This window comes from Panthera pardus, unplaced genomic scaffold (assembly GCF_024362965.1).
Source record: "Panthera pardus isolate Hobbes unplaced genomic scaffold, ASM2436296v1 HiC_scaffold_2, whole genome shotgun sequence".
NCBI lineage: Eukaryota > Metazoa > Chordata > Mammalia > Carnivora > Felidae > Panthera > Panthera pardus.
Window position 1 is genome coordinate 95,532,937 of NW_026526765.1, and position 23,648 is coordinate 95,556,584.

At 37.7% G+C, this 23,648-nt stretch overlaps 1 protein-coding gene across 3 annotated transcripts in view; it reads left to right on the top strand.

Annotated features, from left to right (window-relative positions):
• Positions 1-23,648, top strand: part of HOMER1 (homer scaffold protein 1) — a 144,047-nt gene that overhangs the window by 6,401 nt on the left and 113,998 nt on the right. The window lies entirely within an intron of this gene.

Sequence of the window (23,648 nt, forward strand, 5' to 3'; positions counted from 1 at the left end):
TTAAAAATACGGGTTTGTTAACCTGTTAATAAGATATTTTTATAGAGTGACCCCGGAGGCCATAACGAGGGAACATATATACATAAATTTTTTTAATTTTTGATAATTTGTAACCAGAATAGAGTTCGATTAGTAATATTTAAGAAGACAGCATCTTCTGCCCTTTTACTGGTCAGCCTGCTGCATCCGTTTGTAATTAAAATCATACTGTCTTAGGTTTTGTTGCCAGGGTCTTTGAGAGAAAAGTACTGCGTTCTCTCAGTGCTTTGAGAATAATCAGTTGCACAAAGGAACAATTGTAAAGTAATGAGTGGTTGGACTTTAGTCCTTGAAAATGATCCAGTGTAAATGATTGCCTCCACTGTGCCCTCTGTTTTGCCCTTGAATATCCAAAGCTAACATGTAGAATTGATTTATTGGGGCATTAAAATGAAAATCTGAAATTCTTACCCATGTGGTGTCCACAGTGCCGGTGCACTTAGTAGATCAGAGCTTCAAAGGAAAAATCTTTTTGTTGAAAGAACTTGTTCGCTTTTTCTGTTTTTTGCTCTAAAGCTCAGGTTTTCAGTTGATGTTAACAGTGTCAGATCCACACCTTCTTTCAGTACCAATGTCAACCAACAGTGTGTTTTCCAGCCTTTCATTAACTCTTCACACAGTAACTTGATAACATGACTCTTTGTAATGTAAGTCAGAAATATATTAATGGAGTAATGATGAAGTCATGTCATTGACAGATTGTCCATGCTTTTTGTCAAAGAGGAACTTCGAGAATTTTCCTTCTCTCTGTAGTTGAACAAACCCAGCTCAAGTGTAGTTAAGAGACAGGAATCGAAAGAATAGACCAAAATTTATTGTGACAGTTTAGGGGTATGTACACCTAAACTTTATTTTTTGAAACTTTGAAAGTTCTTAGATAGTACTATTTGTTGTTGTTGTTGGGAGTTAGAATTTGAAGTTTATTAACTTGAACAAGTTTGAAAATGTAGAACATGTGTTGTAGGGAGTTCTTTCTTCATCAGGAATTAATGAGAGTGATAATTGTTTTTAAAACTTGAGTGACAAGTGATGAGAATATATATAACTTGGATGATTTGAGGTAGAGCTAAGCAATTAAAATACCTTATTCTATTTTAGTACTGCTATTCGTAACTTGGTAATCTGAGGCAAATTACTTAACCTCTGTGGACTCTTATTATCTGTAAAATGAAGGACTTAGATGATAAGTTTTAACGTTTTTTTCCAGTCTGTAAAAATGAATTATTTTCATTTTCTCCTGTAGTATTTTAATTACTAGCTGGTTTCTTGAAGTAGATCTTTCAGATGGAGACATTATTCTCTCAAGCAGGTTTTAAATATCAGCTAGAAAATAATGGCATTTAAAACTGGGATGAAATGCACCAATTTTAATAAGAGAAAATGCAGAAAAATACTGCTATTTAAAACCTTTGAAATATGGCTTCCTTGAGAATCTGCAGCTCTTGTGTCTAAAACATGTCAGAAGAAAAAAAAAATCAAGTGACAATTTTTCATGTTGAAGGCTGCATTCTCTAGACTGTAGAGTGGTAGCATCATGGAAGAAAATCGGGTTTTCCACAATCTTTAAGCTGCATGAATGCTTACCTTTTTACCAAGAGAAGTTTGGGATGAACTTCCTACCAAACAGGCTGGTATTTAAACTATTAAAATAAGCCCCCCCTCCCAACATGACACACATTTTTGATAATTCAGTGTAATTACATTTGCTTATAAACTGATTTATTTGTCCTTTTCCCAATAAAGTTTTAGAAGTAGACTGGAGAGGAAAAGGAGTGTTTCTGGCATTAGTTTTCTGAAAATCTGTGTAGGGCTATGATTATTTCCCATGGATAGTGATCTGTTCCATCTGAGTTGTCAAGAGAGGATGGACAGGTAGAAGAGAAGAGCATAGAAGAGGCATTTGTGGAAGTTTCCACACTTGGTAGGTGTCAATATCCGTTAAGTGTTTGTGGAATAGGTATAGTCTCCTGTATCTATTTAAACCAAAAGGAAATGGTGTTTTAAATGGCCTTTAAAGTTTTCTCCGGGGTAATCCAAAATTACCTTACTTTGACAGGTATATAAAATTTAATACTGTCGTGAAGAGTTTCACCATCTTATGAACATATTTTTGAATGTTAGTTTTTTTAAAAGTTTTTTTTTTTTTTTTTTTAATGTTTATTTATTTTTGAGACAGAGACAGAGCATGAATGGGGGAGGGGCAGAGAGAGAGGGAGACACAGAATCGGAAGCAGGCTCCAGGCTCTGAGCCATCAGCCCAGAGCCCGACGCGGGGCTCGAACTCACAGACTGTGAGATCGTGACCTGAGCTGAAGTCGGACGCTTAACCGACTGAGCCACCCAGGCGCCCCTGAATGTTAGTTTTTAATAAGAATTTTTCTTTGCCTCAATTATGGCTATAATCCAAGTCTAGGGGCAAAGTTTAAGCAGAAAGAATTATTTTTAGTTTTTTTATTTTTATTTTTTTTAATGTTTATTTATTTCTGAGACAGAGAGAGAGCATGAGTGGGGGAGGGACAGAGAGAAAGGGAGACACAGAGTCGGAAGCAGGCTCCAGGCTCTGAGCCGTCAGTACAGAGCCCGATGCGGGACTCGAACCCACGAACCGTGAGATCCTGACCTGAGCCGAAGTTGGATGCTCAACTGACTGAGCCACCCAGGCGCCCCTGAATTATTTTTAGTTTTAAACAAAATGGGTGATTAGGCAGAAAACAAACTTGGCTCCTATAATAGTAGTTTGTGAACCACTGTGGAAATGGAAAAAGAACAGCTGAAAATGACAGTTGCCAGAGTCTTTCAAAATATCTTGGATGCTGCCCGAACTGTTTTTAATTACAGTGAAGGCAGTTGAAGAATTGGTTTGTGAAATAGGTGCATCAGACCCCTAAAAAGTAGAGCATTCGTGTGTGTAAGATAAAGTCTGGAAAAAGCTTCAAAGCTCCAGTGAGGAGCGCCTGTTAGGTCCAGCCCCCAAGTCATCCTCCAAGTAGTATCTCCTAATGAGAGCAGTGAGTCAGTAGCTATTTCAGAACCATTAGAGGAAGCAATAGAAATTAAGGAACTTCAACAAGTTATTTCATGCCACCTTTTGTTTTGCTTAGCTCATATTGACAACTTAGTGCCATCAACAAGGGAATAGAGAACCTCCCCACCGCCCCATTTAAAGTTATTTATAAAAATGTGATTCTCCGTGCTAATAAGGTCTGATAGTGCTATTCTGATTTGTCTCACCTGCTTCTGGGAACTTCTGGAAACCATCTTCTCTGCCTTTCCCCACATAACTTCCTGGAAGCATGAAAGTGGGTGCTGCTGATTGCAGCCCGAAGAGTCCTTTCTTGGCTTAGAGAGGAAGCTGACCCCTCTTTCTCCCTCAGGCTACTGGGTGCTGCTCTCTGGGTGCCCAGGCAAAAACGTGGAAGTTTTGATCCAGCAGTGCAACATGAATGGGCTTGGTTGGAAAGGCAATCGCTCAATCATTACTAACATCTGAGAAGTTAGATGCATGTCCTTAATTGTATATTGGTTCATCTTACTAATTGTGAATCCCTAACATGTGGCATGTTCGGCAGCCCAGTGTTGGTGATACGGAAACTAATGTGCTCCTTCCCTCAGAGAGTTTATAGTTTAGAAGTTAGGAAGACAGTCAAATTAGAAAGTACAGTGAAATGTCTAAGGGGCCCTGATGTAGGGCATCTTAGGGACACAAAATATGTGTGCGTGTAGCATTAGCTGCTGAGGGAAGGATAAAAAAGCTATTGTAGAGGTGTAAATAGCTATTAAATAATGAAAGAGAACAGGTGTGCCTTATAGACAATTGAGAAGGCATTCAAGGCAGAAGGAACAGTGTGATTGACAGTACTGAGACCAGGAACTGCAAAAAAGTTTGGCTTCACAAACTCAGCTCTGTGGAGTATGGTAAGAGATAGGCCCAGAGTCTTATGCAGGGGCCAGGTTAGAAGGCCTTGTAGACCAAACAAAAGCCGGTGTATTTCAAGGTTTTTTGGGGCATTGACCCATTATAGTAAGATACGCATTTTTACCTCACCACCTAGTGCACACATACTATAAATGATAAAATGTCACAAAATAATGCCCTTTGTGTGATGCATTGTCGTATTTTCTAGTTTTAAGAAAGAATGACATTTGAGATCCAGTAAGTTGATACAACAACCCAGTGATGATAACTGGTAATTCGAAAAACACTGCTCTTGGCTATGGGAAGCACTAAAGGATTTAAAGCAGAGTAGTTACATGAAGGGTCGGGTAAGTAGGATGAAAAATTAGTTTTAAAAACCATTGAAATTTTAGTTTTGTTTGTTAGGTCCTGTGGAAACACTAAGCTGGAGCAATGAACCCTAGCTAGTAGGGGAAGTGGATGGCTGAACAGGGCCTAGAAAATTCCAGGGTGAGGGGAGAGGAGGGATGATGATGAGTTGTATGCAGTTGTCTCAGTGGGACTTTTTCAGGATTAGGGCATTTCGTGTGCAGGGGTAAAAATATAGGAAATGGCATGATATGTTTGTTCTTTGCTGAGCTGCTCATTCAGATGGGCCTTGAAATCTTGAGAGTAGAAGTTTAAAAAGGACTTTCTAGCTAACATACAAATTGCATGGAAGAGTGAGAGCATGTTCCCCCAAGCAAGTAATTAAAGAATATTTGGAATTGTCAGTGATATTTGCCTTATAAGCAGATAGATGTTTCCTCCCCCTCCAGTTTATTAAAACATAATTGACATATAGCATTGTATTACTTTAAGGCCCACAATGTAATGATTCAACACATATACACTGTGCAATGATTATTGCACAGCATGTATACTGTGCAATGATTACCATAGTAAGTTTAAGTTAACATCCTTCGTCTTATATACTTACAGATTTCTGATGAGAAATATCATCAGAATAGGTTTATTTTTTAATATATTAATGGCATAATCCCCCCCCCCCCAACTCTCATTAAAATTTGAAAGAACTCATTTTTTTGTTAGGTATTTTTCAAGGTAACATATACATAGACAAGATGACCCTGGCTCTTTCAGATGTCCTTTTCCCTCCATCTAAACCTATTGTTCCTTATAGTCAAGACTTTTAACTGATTATTTTTTGTTCTGATTTCGTTTTATCCTTGTGACTTCATTCCTTTTTCTCTTGTCCAAGGGGCAGGTATAATCACATGGACTTTCAGGGTCTCTCCCCTGGCCCCAGTGCATTTACCCTCTTGAAAGTGCTGGAAAAAATTTAAGGCCATTCCTACTCCTGTCTCCCTAAACTACTCCTGCAGTTTCCCCCCTACTTCCCAGCTTCAGTTTGCTTCAGTGTCCGATTGGCAGTGCCCATCTGAGTGCCTACTCTCCCCAACGCACCCCCCCCCCCCCCCCCGCGACCAAAAAAAATTGGAGGAGGAGGACTTTGCTTTTCTGGATTTGGTGGTAATGGGATGGGAAGGCCATCCACTCTGGACTGAAAAGTAGCAACATCTCTATGTGGGATAACAGTGTGTGTTATGCCAAAATGAATATCATTTTTTAGATTTACAAATAAGATATTTTATAATGTCTTTTTAAAAAATTATATCCTATTCTACAGTTTTAAAAACGAAAAAAAAAAACCTTTTTGAATGGTTATGTATTTAGCATGGCAGAAATTGAGAAGAGGGGAATCAAGATTATGGTACTTGAATATTTAGACAAAGCAATTAGTGGGAATGTATAAACTAGTGAGGGTTGGTTACTTTAAGTTTAATCTGCATAAATTAATTTTAGGGAGGAGCAAATACTAGAGGTAGAATTATTTGGGAAACAGTATGGATGTAGTATATGATGTTCTTGGCTCTGACCTGAGGTTTTTATAAGAACTAAAGTAGTGATTATGAGGGATGTCTGGGTGGCTCAGTAGGTTAAACGTCCAACATCAACTCAAGTCATGACCTCACAGTTGGTGGGTTTGAGCTTTGAGTCCGTCTCTGTGCTGACAGCTCAGAGCCTGGAGCCTGCTTTGGATTCTGTGTCTCCCTCCCTCTTTCTCTCTGCCCCTCTCCCCCTTGTGTGCTCTCTTTCTCAAAAATAAATAAACATTAAAAAAAAAATAAAGTAGTGATTATGAGTAGCATGTTAAGATGTGATTATGTAATTCTCAAAAACAAGATGTGTTATGTCATTTTGATTAGTTATATTATGTAGACGTTAATCCTTTTTAAAAACATCCTTATTAATCCTATTTTTATTTAGTTCACTTGTAACTTTCTTTTCTTTTTTTTTTTTTTTTTGATTTCCTGTCTCTAGAACAGAATTACTAAACTTTGACCACAAACTTACACATCTGTCATGAGCAAACAAGTGTACACAAAAACAATCCTTTTCAAAATATATATACATAAAGGAAGTGTTTAGGGGAGCTCTTTGGTTCAGCAAAGTTTATTAATTTAATAATTTTGAAATGAAGTCACAATGTACATCAGACTAGTGTGACTTTTCTTTTTTGGGATTAAAGGATTCTGAAAGTTGGTTTAGGCTAATTACCTGAAACATTATTCATGCAATTAAAGGATTGAACAAAGAAACTGTCTTTATAAATAATTTGTAAACTTAGTTTAGTTTTAAGTGATCAAATGTCTCAGTGAAAATATGATTGAATCTCAAAAGGTCTAACCTCCTTGCTGCCGTATGATTTTTATTTTGTTCAGACCTCTGGTGTTTAGTTGAAATACTTATTTTTACTTAACTGGATTGTTACATTATTTAGAATTCAACTCACTGGACAAAAGAGTAAGGGAAATGAGTTACAAATATTTAATTTTTCCTGATAGAAATTTTAAGTGACTTAAGACTTTTTTGAAACGTGTGTGTGTGTGTGTATGTATATATTTGTAATGTTTATTTTGAGAGAGAGAGAGAGGGAATGGACGTGGGTGGGGAAGAGGCAGATTGAGAGAGAGAGTGACAGAATCCCAAGCAGGCTCCACTCTCAGTGCTGGAGCCTGACAACAGGGCTCAGTCCCATGACTGTGAGGTCATGACCTGATCCAAAATCAAGAGTCAGATGTTCAACCGACTGAGCTACCCAGGTGCCCCTGTATATAAGATGTTTTAAATAGATTTATATCTCAATTAGTAAAGATTATCTTTAGTTGAAGGAAATGTGCAATTTTTTGTTTGTGTTGCATCTTTGTAATGCCTTGTGATCTGTGGCTTATACAGTAAATTGACCCTGTTTTATAAGATTCATTATGTTCTTGTAATAAGTGAGATTTTCCTAGAGATTTTCCTCTGTTAAGTATTGAAAAATTGAGTGCTTTTGGGGCATTGTAAGATTTCGGACTCATTAAGTATCTTCATTTCAAAAGAATCTCCATGTAATAAGCAGTGTTTATATAGATTTTAGCCTGTCTACAAAGAATTGAGATAAAATTTCCAAATCTTACTGACCAGGCATTGCAGGAGTAGGTAAACTTTTTAAAAGCTGATCATTCAGTGGTCTTCAACCTGTAAATAAAAGCATATAGTTAAAATCCTAGTTTTTATAGCATACCTCCATATTCCATAAAATTAGGACATTTCACTATCACTCTCTGTTAAAAGAAGCAGATTTATCAGTGAACTTCTGCTCTTAATTGTAGCCTGATTCTCCTTTTCCCATCCATCATAAATAGTACACCTTTGGTCATTTCTGTGCTCCCTAATATCTGAGTAAAAGAGATGAGATTGGTAAGAATCAATGCTGCTTGTATTAAGCAATATTTTTCAGAGGAGAAGTTGAAATTATGGACATGGGTATATATACTGTCTTTTTCATCCACTTGTATCAGTAGATCTCTCAACAACTTGGGTTTGAGCTGCATGAGTCCACTTACAGACAGATTTTTTTATATAAATACAGTGCAGTATTATACATGTATTTTCTCTTAAGATTTTCTTTTTTTTTAGGTTCATTTCTTTTATTTTGAGAGAGAGTGCGAGCCGGGGGTGGGGAGGTCAGAGAGAGAGGGACAGAATGAGAATCCCAGGCAGGCTTCACACTGTCAGCGTGGGAGCCTGACGTGGGGCTCAAACTCATGCACTGTGAGAGGATGATCTGAGCTGAAATCAAGAGTTGGATGCTTAACTGACTGAACCACCCAGCTGCCCCTTCCTTATGATTTTCTTAATAACGTTTTCTTTCCCTCTCTTCACTGAAAGAAATAGTATATAATATACAAAGTGTGTTAATTGACTGTTGATGTTATCAGTAAGGCTTCCAGTCAACAGTAGGTTATTAGTAACGTGTTAGGGGAGTCAGAAGTTATAAGTGAATTTTTCACCGTTGAGGGAATCGGCGCTCCTAACCCACATTGTCAAGGGTCAACTAACTGTATTTCATTTATTTTCCCATCTTGTTTTAAAAAGTTTTTAAAGGGGCGCCTGGGTGGTTCAGTCGGTTAAGCGTCTGACTTCGGCTCGGGTCACGATCTTGCGGTTCGCGAGTTCAAGCCCCGAGTCGAGCTCTGTGCTGACAGCTCGGAGCTTGGAGCCTGCTTCACATTCTGTGTCTCCCTCTCTCTCTGCCCCTTTCCTGCTCATGCTCTCTCTCTGTCTCAAAAATAAATAAACATTAAAAAAATAAAAAAAAAAGTTTTTAAAAACCTCACTTCACTGTTAAGTACAGTTTAGAATTAATTTTACAGGGACATCTTTCTAGTGACCTTGCAAAGGAAAAAAACAAAAACAAATATTCTTTCTCATGAGGTTCCCCCTTCACTAATGGATTGTGAACCCAAAATGGCTTTTGTGTAGCGAAAAGAATTTTAAATAGGTAGAACTAACATTTGACTTAGTTAAGCACTGAATTTCACTTATATATAACTGTCTTGTCTCTTTTAAGGTAGGCCACTGGAGGAAGGCAAAAAGTTCCTCTTTTCTTTCTTGTATGAGAAAATAAAATTATTTATAAAATACAAAAATTTACCAATTGAGTCAATCTTTTCCCTTCATAATAAAATTTACCTTTATACTTATGCTAGCTTTCAAAAAATCACCTTAATCTCTTAATAGCTACTATTAGCTTTAAAAAACAAAAGGTTTGTTTTATAGATATTTTCTTTTAGTGTTCTTCCATAAAACATGAAACATTTTCATGTTATCTTTGAGGGTTTGGCGCTAGTTCCTCAAGGCAGAGAGCAGTTGTAAGAATTGAGAACTTTGTATAAAATTACCAAGTAAGAGTTAGACAGAAATTAAACACAAACAACTGCCAAGGGACCACAGATACCAAAGCAGCTTTCATTACTTTCTTTTTAAGTCATGTTTATCATGTCATGTGTATTGGCACATCTGGATCCGTGTGTCAGAGTCCAGAGGGCTGTAGACAAGAGTCCATGACTTCCTCCCTCCCCTTAACCCATAGAAGGGAGGAAATTTGTTCGTGTATATTTTTGTTTTTGTTTTGAAAGAGAGCATGCACACATGCTCAGGGGAGGGACAGAGAAAGAATCTTAAGTCAGTCACCGGCAGGCTCCATTTCCCGACCCATGAGATCATGACTTGAGCTGAAATCAGGAGTCAGACATTTAACCAGCACCCCATGTCCCTGTGTTTAATAGGAGAGCCTTACTAGAAATGTGCTGAGAGCCACAGCTCTGGTACATATGTCTTGTGAGTGCTATATATTGTGTTTGCTAACCGTCTAGTTCATGGTATAGCATGCAAGTGCAATGTAAGTTGAAAGGATCTGGGGAAAATTAGAATCCTTTTTCCATATACAGAAAATCCGGATTCCTAATAGCAATTAGGTATATAGTTGGATGTACCAGTTATTTTTCTGATCATTTTTCTAGGTAAATTGTTGGTTCTTTTTACTTTTACCTTTAAGCATGCCTCAATCTTACTTTATTGTCTTTCTGTTTTCATTTAAGCATTTATAAGAAGTTCAGGAGAGCTATTCTGAATAAGGCTTTTTTTGTGAGTTACAATTTTCTGCCCTAGTTATTTTCAGTTTCCCCCATTAGGCTCTTAATAAGTCTCTAAGAAAGTATCTTAAGTGGATTTGACTATAAGAGAACTCCAAGTGCTCATGTTAGAAAATTTCTGTCAGTCTTCACAGAAGGTAAGTCTGTACATTACTAAACATATAGGACAATTACTTTGAACCTCTCAAAATATTTGAGTGTGCTTAGCCTATCCCTTTATCTTTATATGCTTCCCTTTTGCAAAACTGCCATTTTCTCTCCTGGGTTGTTAGGAATCTCTGTCACGTGGATTTTAACATTAAAATTCATGTGCTTTGCGTAATCACCCTGCCAGCTCCCAAGATGTTTACAGAATGAGGATTCTACCTACTCTTGTTTACTCAGTACTGCCAGGGATCTGTATACGTTCAGCTGAATGGGAATACTCCCAAGCCATCCTTAAACCCATCTTTCTGTTGATTTAAAACAAACTATTCTAGATCTCGCAGGCTGCCTTACTCAACTGATAATATATAGAATTTTAGTTGTCTAATTTTCATTGTTGCTTTCATTGAATACTCTATGAATGCTGAATTGATACTTCTATTAGTGTGGGGAAAAGAAAAAGGCATTAATGAGAATATTACTATTTGGTTTTATTTGGTGACATACTAGTATATTCTGAGTCATTAATATATAATTGGTGGTTAAACTGTAGGCTATGTGTATGGTAGGAAGCCAGCCTGAAGAATGTTTTCAAAGATGATACAGTGGTCAGTTAGAAACCAGGATGCCAAATTGTATATTCTCTGTGGCCTCGTCTATATAAAATACATTCTGTATATACATAAAAATACTTGAAGAAAATTCCTTAAAGTGCTACCATGTTTATTTTGGGGAGGTATGATTGTGAATTTTTTAATTTTTTTTTTTAGTTTTTCTGAATCTTTTAGCTTTTTCTGTGAAGGATCTGTTTTTATATTTTTTTAAGTGTTCATTTATTTATTTTGAGAGAGAGAAAAAGAGTCCCAAGCAGGCTCTGTGCTCACAGCAGTTGCGGGTCTTAATTCCACAAAATGTGAGATCATGACCCGAGCCAAAATCAAGAGTTGGACGCTTAGCCAACTGAGCTACCCAAGCCCCCTGAATATATTAAGTTTTTAGAACTTCTCTTGGGTTATTAGGGTGAGGGCTGTTTAAAAAATGATAATATCTACAGTACAAATTATCAGAATCGGTCACTGTTCTTACATATACTTAGGTGTTTAACCCAGTTTTAGCTTACCCTTATTTCATTTGTCTTTAAACAATTGATTAAGGAACTAGTTACACTAATAGCAACAATTGTTTTTTGTTTTTCAGTGTAAAGAGTTTTCGGAGTGTTAGTACTTATCTACACCTTGTGTGGGTAAGGAGAGAGAGCTCAAAGGGAGTTGTGACTTACAGGAGGTTATGCCGCCATGAAATGGCAGAGTGTGTCCCAGCTCCTCCAGCTCCTCAGGCTCCTATCATTACTTCGGAGCATCCTAAATCGATGCTCACCTACGTCGTGACTCATTTAGAGAGAGGTTTCTAACCCCTCATAGTTAAAAGAAGCATTCTAATTTAGTGGAAGCTTGGTATCTTAGTGATGAGTTCATTAAATGTGTCTTGTTTTCCTTGTAGATGGTATGGAAAGAAACTGCATTCTAATTTTAGTGTAATTAAATCTCTGCTCATGCATTAAATTTTGAATTCATTGAAGTGTTTCTCAGAAATGATTTGATGTTATTACATGTCCATGGTTTATATAAAGTTTCCAAAGTTCACATTAAATTATAAATTCCATCAGTCAAAGCCCTGTTAGCCACCTCTGTAGTTACTGGGCAGATGAACCTTTGAAATACTTAGGGTCTACTTTTCTGAAGACTTCAGACCAGGAACAGAAATCTTGGGATGGTATGTTGAAACACCTTTCCTAGGGCTTAATGCTGGACCAGGAAACCTGTAAATGGATGGGTAATATATTGTACATGTTTGAATCATCATGAGACAGCTATAAGTTACTCACTTGCCTGGAATTTGTAAGAGAAGATTGGACCATATTGTATCCAGATTTTAAATTATTCATTATAAATTATTTTTTCTGGATGTCAAATTCAAATGCTGTCATTGGCTGGGCAGAAAAATATGTGAACATATGAGGTAGAAGGCAGTAGGGATTGATGAAGATTGTGGGAAAGTGAATAGAACACATCCTGCCTAAAGTCGTTCATATCCAATTTCTTCTAAAAACCTTCTGGTGAGAGAAACACATCTGAAGCCTAATACATTAGTTATTTAGCAAACATTTTTTTAAGCTTCTGCCAGGTGCTAGTGACTAATCTAGGAAATCTTTGGAAATGCTTTACCTCTTGACCAAAGAAGGAAGACCAGAACGTAGTAGGGCACTGGCAAAAATTGACATTAGATGAGTGGTTCTTAATTTTGAACCTGTATCAGGATCACCCAGAGGGCTTGTTAAAATCTGAGATTCCTGGGCTTCACCCCCAGTTTTTGATTCAGTGAGTCTGGGAGTGAGTTTCACAAATTTGCTGTTCTAACAAACTCCCAGGTGATGCTGATGCTGCTGGTCCTAGGACCTTGCTTGGAGAGTCGTTGTATTTGCTAAATGAAGCTGACACATGTGAGAAACTTTGTAGCCATATGAAAACTCAATTCTTGAAGCTTTTGGTTTTTTTTTCTTTGCAGTTTGCAAAAATTAAAATTCTGAACTGAGGGGAAATCCTTGATTGAGCCTCTCCTCTATTTTTTTATTAGCTAAAAGATCCAGGACAACTTGAAACTGCTCTCTATCTCTTTAAACCTGCTTACTTTCAGCAATACTGACCAGTTACGTGTCTTTCTTATTCAGAGTTAATCCTGCTTTCTGGTATTACTAAATGTATTATTTCTAAAATTACTTGAGCCTGCTTTGACTCCTGAAGTTTTTGCATTTGGAGTATTATTTCCTTTGAAGTTGTGTATTCTGCTTAGATACCCTTCAGTTTGTCCACATGCCATAGTTTTACATTTCTATTGCTGTGTGACAAATTACCACAATTTTAGTGGCTTAAAACAATGTACATTTGTCTCACAGTTTCTGTGAGTCAGGAGTAATTGGATCTTCTCAGGGTGTCATGAGACAGCAGTCAAGGTGGCAGGAACTAGACACATTATGGATCTACATTATCTTTAAAGCTCATGTGGTTTTTGAGTGAATTTGTTGCCTTGCAGATGTAGAACTCAGAATCAGAAGCTGTGTCTTTGAGGCCAGGAGGAAGAACCCCTTTCCAGTCCTTCAACTTCTTTTAAAGGACTCACCCAAATAAGTGAGGGTCCTAAGATAACCTCCCTTTTGATTAACTGAAAGTCAACTGATGAGTGACCCTATCACCTCTGTGATACCCCATCCTATTCAACCCTTTTACCACACTCAAGGTGAAAGTTTTAGGCAGAAAGCATCCGCCAGGGGGCAATAATCTTGGGGCCATCTTAGAGTTCTTCCAGCCACACCGTATCATGTATGGATGGATGTTAACCAAATGGTCAAATGCCTCTATGTCCATTCCAAGTTTTTTTTATTTTTTATTTTTATTTTTAAAAATTTTTAAATGTTTATTTTTTAGGGAGAAAGAGTGTGAATGGAGGGAGGGACAGAGAGAGAGGGAGACACAGAATCTGAAGCATGCTCTAGGCTCTGAGGTGTCAGTTCAGAGCCTGACATGGGCTCGAACCCATGAACCATGAGATCATGACCTGAGCCGAAGTCGGAGGCTTAACTGACTGAGCCACCCAGGGGCCCTGTTTCCAAGTTATTTTTTAAACTAAAAAAAAAAAATCTATAGCCCTCTGTACTCCTGATGCAATATGGACTAGGTACTCTTTAGGCATACTATGTAGTTCTCATCCTAAACCTTTCTCTCTCTTTATGCCCATTTATTTACTTATTTGCACTGTATCTCCCGGACATTGTTTTCTTTCTTGGTTTTACTGAAGCTCGTTTTCCTGTAGTACCTGAAAATGGCTCAGTGGGAGATGAATTTTGAGCCATAGTATATGTGAAAGTGTCTCCTCTGCCTCCTCCTTTTGTAATTGAGTCTATATCTCTAGATACAGTGTGAGGGCTTTTTTTGTTTGTATGTTTTCTTTTTCTTTTTTCTTTTCTTTTTTTTTTTTTTTTTTTTACCATTTTGCTGTTTAAGTCTCTGTTGGGCCATTTCAATCCGGTTAGTTTCCCTAAATTTGGGAGATTTTCTTCTGCTAAAAAAATTTACCTGTACATTTTGTCTTCTCTTTATTATGAATTGTCCATTGGTTGGATGGTGGACTTCCTTTTTGTCTTTTCTACCATTTTTTCCCCCTTTTAATCTGCCTTCTGAGGAAGTTTTCTTGACTTCCAGCTTCTAACACTTCTTTTTTTTTTTTAAGTTTATTTTTATTTATTTTGAGAAAGACCTAGAGAGCAAGCTAGAGAGGGGCAGAGGGAGAGGGAGAGAATTCCAAGCAGGCTCCACACTGTCAGTACAGAGCTGTACACAGCGCTTGAACTCATGAACCCTGAGATCATGACCTGAGCTGAAATCATGACCTGGATTTTTAATTTCCATATAAATTTTAATTTGCAAACCATCTTTTTCAGTATCTTATTTGAGGAATTTTATAGTGTTTTATAGTTTTGTTTTCTGTTTCCTAAATTACCTTTTTTTCTGTTCTTTTTGTTGTGTTTTGTTTAGTTTCTATCATGTTGGAAAGTTTCCTGAAATACCTGGTGATCCTCATCTATGTATTGGAGATATTGAAAAGCTGATTCAAAGCTCTTTGTGACTTAGTGAGTCATGTCATTAGTGAACTTCATGTTAAGCATTTAGGTGGTGGTCTTCTTGGGTGGTCCCCAAGTGTCAGTAAATAGTCTGTGTTGGGCCCTTTCAATCCGGTTAGTTTCCCTAAATTTGGGAGATTTTCTCTTTAAAAATTCTGAGATTGTTGTCTGAGATTGTTCACTTTATCTAGAGAATGATCTTCCACTATATATAACTCGTGGCATTCCTAGAGCAAGGTAAGTATTTTCTTCTCTATGTACCTATATACTGTATGTACCTGTATAATCTGAATACCACATAGGGGAGAGTTTTTGGAGGGCCATGGTTTAGTTTTCCGGCTTTCTTAAGAGATAGTGTTAAGACACTCCTGTTTTAGGCCCCATCTTTGTCTCCTGCTCTTGGGCAAGGTTGTTGCTGGACTGTGGAGGGAGTGGGGACTCTTACTGCTTCGTTATTTAAATTTTTAATCAATTCCCAATTTTCATCCTATGACTTACGCTCTGTTCTGTATCCCATTGCCTGTAAATCCCACAAGTTCATTTACTAGTTCCCTCTTTGCAGGCAATTTAGTTTCCTTGCCTTTGCCAAGTCAAGTACTATTCCTTCTTTTAAAATTACATCTTTCAAACCGTATTTGAATTACTTGTGCACTGGTGTCACTTCTGTTCTTTGGTGTTATGGGTTTATACCTTCTTTTCCCTTCACTTACATTTTAGTGGGATTTCAGAAAAGGAAGATAAATGTATGCAATTAATTTGCTATGTTTGACCAGAATCACTGAGCCTTAGCATTTTAATTTATATAAGTCGTTTTTTAGAATGTGTTGACACTGTTGGTGGTTAATTGATTAGAACTTGGTAAATGATAAAGTGTTGGCTTTCTAAAAATCTCTCGCTGTTACCAACACCTGAAAACTCAATGCATGATGCAAACACATCTCAAAATGGGAAAAGTTAAAATTGATCATCAGCCCAGACCTCAGCAAAACAAAGCACTTACTCTTTCAACTGTTTCAGGTAACTAAGGTGTTGCTGTGGTTTTTTTCATACCACTGTGCCTCTTGAGCACTGGTAACAAACATAACACACTTAATTTGTGTCATGAATCATGCTAGGCGCCGTCAGTACAAAGATGACTAGACAGCCATGTAAACAAGAAATTACATTACTGCTGTAATGTAATGCACGTGTCTCTGACAGACCGAGAAGGCAGTGCCCACCTCTACCTGGGAACGTCAAAAAAAGCTTCATATAGCAAGTTAGGTTTGTTTTGAGAGATGAGTTGATGGGGAGGGTGGTCAATGGGAAGTCAGAACATATGTGAGTGGATATTAGGACATTTCAGGCAGAGGGGTGGCATACGTAGAGCCTCACAGGTGACACATGCTAGTTAGAAAGTTACGGTAGGTGCACCTGGGTGGCTCAGTCCCTTAAGCGTCTGACTCTTGGTTTCAGCTCAGGTCATGATCTCACAGTTTTGTGGGTTCAAGCTCTGCGCTTACAGTGCAGAGCCTGGTTAGGATTCTCTGTCTCCCTCTCTCTGCCCCTCCCCAACTTGTGATGTCTATGGCTCTCTCAAAATAATAAACTTAAAAAAAAAAAAAAGAAAATTAAGGTAGTTTGGCCTAATTCATATACAGTATAAAAGTAGATTTGATTAAAAATTAGTCCAGGGTCATGTGATGACTATGTGCCATGAAGTACCCATATCAATAAAATATTTGAAGTAAATTCCTTCATATGTATCTAATTCTGTTCAAAGTTCTACTGTCTGTATATATATATTCATATAGATATATTCTAAAACACATAAAAACAGAAATGAAAGAGGAGAAAACTTTTTGTACCCCACTTTAGAGGCCGTCGCTTTAAGTAATGGTGAGCAAAGGAACAGTTTTAAGCCAATAGAGTTATTACTATACTTGTGTTTTATATTAACTACTCATATTGCAAGTTTTGGATTTGGGGGCTTGGGGGAGGGAAGTGTGTGTGAAAAATGGTTGGGGGTCTTGTAGACCCTCAAGTTTAATTGTGTAATAGGTTAGTTATAGCAGTTTAGTCAACAATAATGGCTGGCATTAAGATAGAGTAGAACTGGGGCTGAATTTAAAAGAGGTTTACCTACTAGTATTTATAGGAGTTAATGATGAACTGTGTAGGTATAGAGGGATAAGGAGATTGGCTTCGTCAGCAATTAGTTGAGGTAGGAAATGAGAAATTTGCTGTGAGGTGAAATGACAAATTAGGTAAAAGCTGATATATTTATGGTCATCCACATGGGAATGTCTTCTAGTTGGATATCCAGGTCTGGAGCTTAGGTAAAAAGGACTGGGCTGAGGATAGAGTTTTGGGAGTCAGTACAATACGTAAGTAATGGTTGAAAGTATGAATGTGGATGAGCTCATTCAGGATATTTATAGAAAAGAGCAGATGAAGCCTCTCTGAGGGAATAGTCATTTAAGGGACAGGCAAAGGAGCGGAGAAAACTGTCAGGCTAAAACAGTGAGAGAATAGTGCCAAAAAGCCAAGAAAAGGGAATTTTAAGAAATGAATAGCCAGGATCAAATGTAGCAGAAACACCAAAGGAAGCAAAAGTAGCTCTTAGATGGGGTAGGCAGTGGTCCTTTAATGACCTTACCATGAGAGGTTTGAGAAGGCTGAGATGGAAGCCAAAGTGCCACACGGTGATGGTGCTAATGGAATGGATAAGGAAGCAGAGACCAAAAGTGTAGACTTCTTTAAGAGCAAGCTTTTTTGAAATAGTGTAACTTCAGCAAGCTGCAGGGTTAGGAAATTTTTTTGGTTTTGCTTCAAAATAGGATTAAGCATTCTTTGAGGCCCTGGGAAAGGAGTTCATAGCTGGGGGTATTTGAAAATTAGAGTAGAGAGGGATAATTACTGAGGAAAGAGATGGGCGAGATTGTGATCTGAAGCACAGGTAGAGTAGTCAACCTCAGTAGGCTTATCTTCCACATGGACTGGAGGGGAGGCTGTAAGGAAGGAAATGACTAGATTAAGTTTGTAGGTTAAAGGGCAGGAGGTTGGGAAAGAGTTCCTTAGCTGGGGGACTTCATTTCCACAATTCATCAATTGATTCATTTAACAAACAAATATTTATTAAGTACTTGCTTTGTGTCTGGCACTATTCTATGTGTATGAGATACATCTATGAACAAAGAGCCCTGCCCTCATGGTAAATTCTAGAAAATGGTGAAAGACAAGGCCATCTGCTGAAAATGTAGAAAGTGAGGGCTGGTCAGAGCCTTGGGAAAAGAGGTGAAGAATGGGAGAGATTACCAACCATCAATAGCCAGGAGCTTGGAGGGCCCAAACTGGGGTAAAGCCATGAGTTGTTGAAGGAGTCAAAATCTAGTTTGTTGCTTTACCTGAGAAACAGAAAGCTGTGTGTTAGAAGGGTTTTCCTGGTCTCCATTCTGCTAAAAATGAAGCATGAAAGAGGTATGTTCAATTTTTATAGTGTTAAATTCAGAGTTACTTTAATATGCTACCTTTTCCCCCCTCAGCTGCCCTTTTCCTTCTTTAGAGAACATTCCATTGTTTTAGGAAACCAACCTAGTATTAAGTTTGCCAGAGCACCACCAATTTCTTAACAGTAGATGTCTTTTCTGTGGAAAACCTCCTGAACCCTTGTGGTGTGGGAAGTTTTGAAACTCTTCTGAGGTCTGGGATTACATTTAATATTTATCTTCTCATTTCTCACTTGTCCTGTACACATACCACCCACAACACACAGACACTCCTGGGGAACCAGAGTGTAGAGGTGATCTTTAAGTTTTTTTCCTCTTCTTTCACACCTGGGAAAGTCACAGAAGTCAGTTGATTGGCATAAGCACTTGAACATTCCTCAGCTTCCTACTAAGTCCTTAACTATTTTGGAAGCAGTTTTGCAGCTTTAACATATCCTATCTCCCGTGATAAATATAAATATTTTTAGTTTTTTTGGGTAGGGTGGGCTTTTGTTCTCTTTCTAGTCCCTCAAAGTACCTGTACCCCTTTGCTGATTTTAATCTTATTATGACAGTTTTGGTAGAATTTTTTTTAAAGGGAATTTCCTGTTGAAGGGATTTAAATTTTTTTTTTTCAACGTTTTTTATTTTATTTTTGGGACAGAGAGAGACAGAACATGAACGGGGGAGGGGCAGAGAGAGAGGGAGACACAGAATCGGAAACAGGCTCCAGGCTCCGAGCCATCAGCCCAGAGCCTGACGCGGGGCTCGAACTCACGGACCGTGAGATCGTGACCTGGCTGAAGTTGGACGCCTAACCGACTGCGCCACCCAGGTGCCCCTGAAGGGATTTGTCTCAACTAGTGAATTGAGCAGTATTTTTCTTTTTTATAGAATTAAGAGGCAGTTAAGAGAGGCTTGAAAATGAAATACATTTTTACTTTATCCTTTGTTGTGTAAGATGTAATTTCATCATCAAACTCTGATGGCACTGGTAGGATTTTTTAAAGTGTTTTTGTTTGTTTTTTTGGTTTTTTCTTTAAAAACCTTAGGAGATTTAGGCCACGGACGCTGTAGCTGTGGCAAAGCCTAGCCTGGCACAGTATGGCACAGTACAGGGTGGCTTAGTAGTCACATCAAGGTCTCTTGAGCCAGCTAGTGGCCTAATTTAAATTATTGATCTTCTTTAGCTCTGTGATCTTGGAGAAGTTACTTAAGTTTTGTAGGTCTCCATTTCCTCATCTATAAAATGGGGATAGAATTGTGAACATTAGAGGACAAAATACAAGCAAGTTTGTTGAAACAGTGGAGCACTTAACTACTCACTACATCGTGGTTATTGTTATTGTGGCTTTTATACAGTTACATTTCTGGTACTCAGCTGAATTTGTTTAACTTCTAAATAGGCAACATGAAAAAAATTAAGCTTTGGTACTACTAAAGGTCGAAAAATAAGTTTATGGGATTTATCCATCTTCTTATCAAATACCTATTAAAATCATCCCTCCCTTTCTATTTTATGTCCAAAGAAATTATCTGCTTAATGTTCTTTTTTTTTTTTTTTTTTTTTAAGTTTATTTATTTCGAGACAGAGAGAGTACAAGTTGGGGAGGAACAGAGAGAAAGGGAGAGAGAGAGAATCCCAAGCAGGCTCTGCACTGTTAGCGCAGAGCTCAATGTGGGGCTCCAACTCACAAACTGAGATCATGATCTGAGCTGAAATCAAGTCAGCGGCTTACCTGACTGAGCCACCCAGACAGCCTTATCTGTTTAATGTTCTAATTTCATTGACTGTCTTGAAATATTCTGATTTTGGGGGATCTTGATGGAATCATGAAAATACTACTCAGTAAGGAAGTTTGAAGTTTGAATATTGTATATGATAGAAATCACTGTAATAAATCTTATAAAATTAAAAAAGTCAAATTTAAGTAGTGCTGTTTTTATGATAACTATAGTTAGGCCATCTTACTGATCATCTTATTAAGTCTACAGAGAAGTATTTAAATATCTGATTTGGTCTTTTTTATTAAAGATTGTTCACCAATTATGGGATTCTTAAAATCAGATATTGTTAAGTTACTCAGATTAAAATTTAATATATGAAATTTTAAGTAGAAAAACCATCAAAAATAACACATGATCTATTTGTGAAAGATGTATAACAATGTAGAGAAAGGCTCCTGTTGAAAAGTTTGCAATATTTTGGTGTCATCAGATGGTAAATTCTGGTCTTTTTAGTTCACTACTTAGGATGTGTGATTTTTGGGCACTGTGGAGTGATTATCCCCTATGAAAATTCAAAAGAGACTGATACATAAACTAAGATGGCAACTTATTAGTTAATTATTTATTATAAGTCATTAAAAATACATCATCTGCCATAGAAAAAATGCCACAGTGGAAGCCAGATTGTAATCAGAAGTTTGCTTGATAAGTAAGGGTATTTTATTGGATATCCACTGCTACACCCCATGCATTGATCTCCATTTACCACTCAGATACATCAGGCCGCCTCTCGCCCAGAGAGTGCTAGAGGCACTGCCTAACCACCTCTCAGAAATCCTTGTTTCTAACTTACGTAGTTCTCTACTTTCCTCTTGTATCTTCTTGAAGACAAAGGGGAAGCACTTGGGGAGGTTTTGTGCTTAGTCATTAGCGTGATCATTCCTGCCTGAGTTTACAGCCTTATCTTGGTTGGATTTGAGAAGCTTAGATAGACTCCTAAATTTTTTAAATTTAAAGTCTGTATTATGGAAAGTTTTAAGTATATAAAAACATTAAGAGAATTGTATAATAACCCCCTGTCATCTTTCACTGTGGTTCAACAGTTAATATACATATGGCATATATTGTTTCATCTATACTGCCTGATCCTCTTAGTATTATTTTAAAGCAAGTCTAGACATCATATGGTTTTACCTGTAAAATTACATTTGGTTGATAAATTTCTTGAGTCTTTGAATCTATAATAGCCACCTTTCCTGCTGGCTATTTATCAAATATGTCATCTGGAAATCTTCCACATTCTGGATTGGCAGGCTATGTTCTCATAGTGTCATGTAACATGTTCCTCTGTTCTCTTATTACTGGTAAACTTACAATTAAATCTAGGTTTAAGTGGACTCAGTTTTGAATTTTTTTTCCCCCACAAGAATATGTTATAGGTAGTGTGGTACACTTCCAGTGTATTGTATTACTCTAGAAGGCACATTAAAATTTCTTGGCATTTCTTTTTTTGTATGTTAAAGTTGATCATGGGACTCCATGTTAATCAATTTGATCCATCCATTATATTACAAAACCATGATATTTTAGTTCTTCCTAATTTTATTCTCAAACAGTACCTTGTTGTGAAACATTGCCTTTCTTCTAATCTGTTCTTCTCATGCAGCCAGGATGATCTTTTACATATAAATTGGATCATAGACCACTCTGCTTAAGTCATATCGCATTATTCAACGATTAATACCTATACTTTCTACCATGGTCTAAAAAGTCTGCATAGCCTGGTCTTAATCTACCTGTCTCCACCTCATTTTATGCCATTCTGTCATTTGAGAAGCAGTATAGAATTTTGCATAAGATAGGCTTTTGCACTAGATTGCCTGAGTGTGTGGACTTTGGCAAGTCATTCAACTATTTTGTGCCTTGATTTTCCATATAAAATCAGTGTTTTAAGAGTACCTACCAACAGAATTGTAATGATTAAAGAATACATGAGTCACTTAGAACAATGCCTGTATAACACAAATACCAAGTGTTAGCTGTCAGTTGCTGCTGATATTGGTGCTGTCATTTTCTATATCTGCCTTTAAGCCTCACTGTACTTTTCAGTTTCTGGAACTGCCAAGTTCTTGCGAGCCTCAGGATCTTTGCACATTATCTTGATTATCTCTTGCTATATAACAAACCACCCAAAATTTAGTGTCTTATAATAACAACAATCATTTAATTAGCTCATGAATTTGGAACTTGGGACAGGGCTTGGTTGGGATGGCTCATCTCTGTGGTATGTGGCATTAGCTGGGGTGGCTTAACTGGGGGCTGCAGTATCTACTTTTAAATGAGTCATTCATATAGCTGGCAAGATCATGTTTGCTTTTGACTGAGAACTCGGCCAAGGCTAGGGGCCTTGGTTCCTCTCCATAGGCTGATTGGCTTTACTCACAGCATGGTGGCCAGGTTCTAAAAGTGAGTGTCCTTGTGGGGGGAGGGGAAAGTGGGTGATGGGTATCGAGGAGGGCACCTGTTGGGATGAGCTCTGGGTGTTGCATGGAAACCAATTTGACAATAAACTTTATATAAAAAATAAAATAAAAGTGAGTGTCCTGAGAGAACCAGGCTGATGCTGAGTGGCCTATTACAGCCTGGCATCTAAAGTCACAGGGTCACTTTTGCCTTATTATTTTGGTCCAGTCTTATAGGGCCATTCAAGTTTAAGGGGAATGGACACAGACTCTACCTCCTGATAAGGGGATGGGAGGGTTCTTGAAGAAGGACAGAGATACTGTTGCAGCCGTCTTTGGAAAACACATTTCGCCACACATGTATTTCAGTCTGAAATGCTGTTAACACTCTGATTCTCGCTCTTTAACTAAGTATCCAGTCTAAATTAGTTCCCTTTTCTTCCATTCCCATTGTGTACTTTCTTTCTCATAGCTCTTTATTTTCCTTGGCAACCACTGATCAATTACAGTCACAGTTGGTAATTTTCTCCTAAAGTCCATGAAGGCTAGAGCATGTTATATACCTAGTACCATGCATAAAACCTGTTGAAATGTTAAAATGTATTATATGAAGCTTACACATCTTAACACCATGTATTAATTCCCACTAAGAATAGCATATTCTAAACTTTGTAGAAGGAAAGGAACAGATACAGCAATACCCGGAGTCAGTCCTTTAACTCCTGATAGTTCACGTTCTACTGCCTAGCTTGGGGTGAGGATAGGGTGGAGAGGAGACACATGTATGTATAAATTTTGTGGGGGAAAGGGGGTGGGTAGTGTAAGTTGCAATAGCTGAATCCCTGCTTAATCTCTCTATACTTTTAAAAATCAAATTCACAAATACATTTTCTCTTTCTCTGTTTCTCTAGTATCCATTTCATGGCACAAGGCTTCTAGCTGGTCTCACAAAGAATGGTAGCCTAAGAAATATTCAGTACTGTGCTCTCAGAGCAGCCAGATAGATGTTCTTTACTCAAGGAAACCTAACCAGACCCTCACTCAGAACCACTACCCTTTCACTTTTGGCATAGATCTAACAAATTTAGTTACTGGGTTTCTCAGCCTCCTTGTGATTGGGTAGGACAAAGAGAATAGACAGTGGGGTACAGCTAATAGAACAGCTGCTAATACCTTGGATATTGTAAGCCTGGG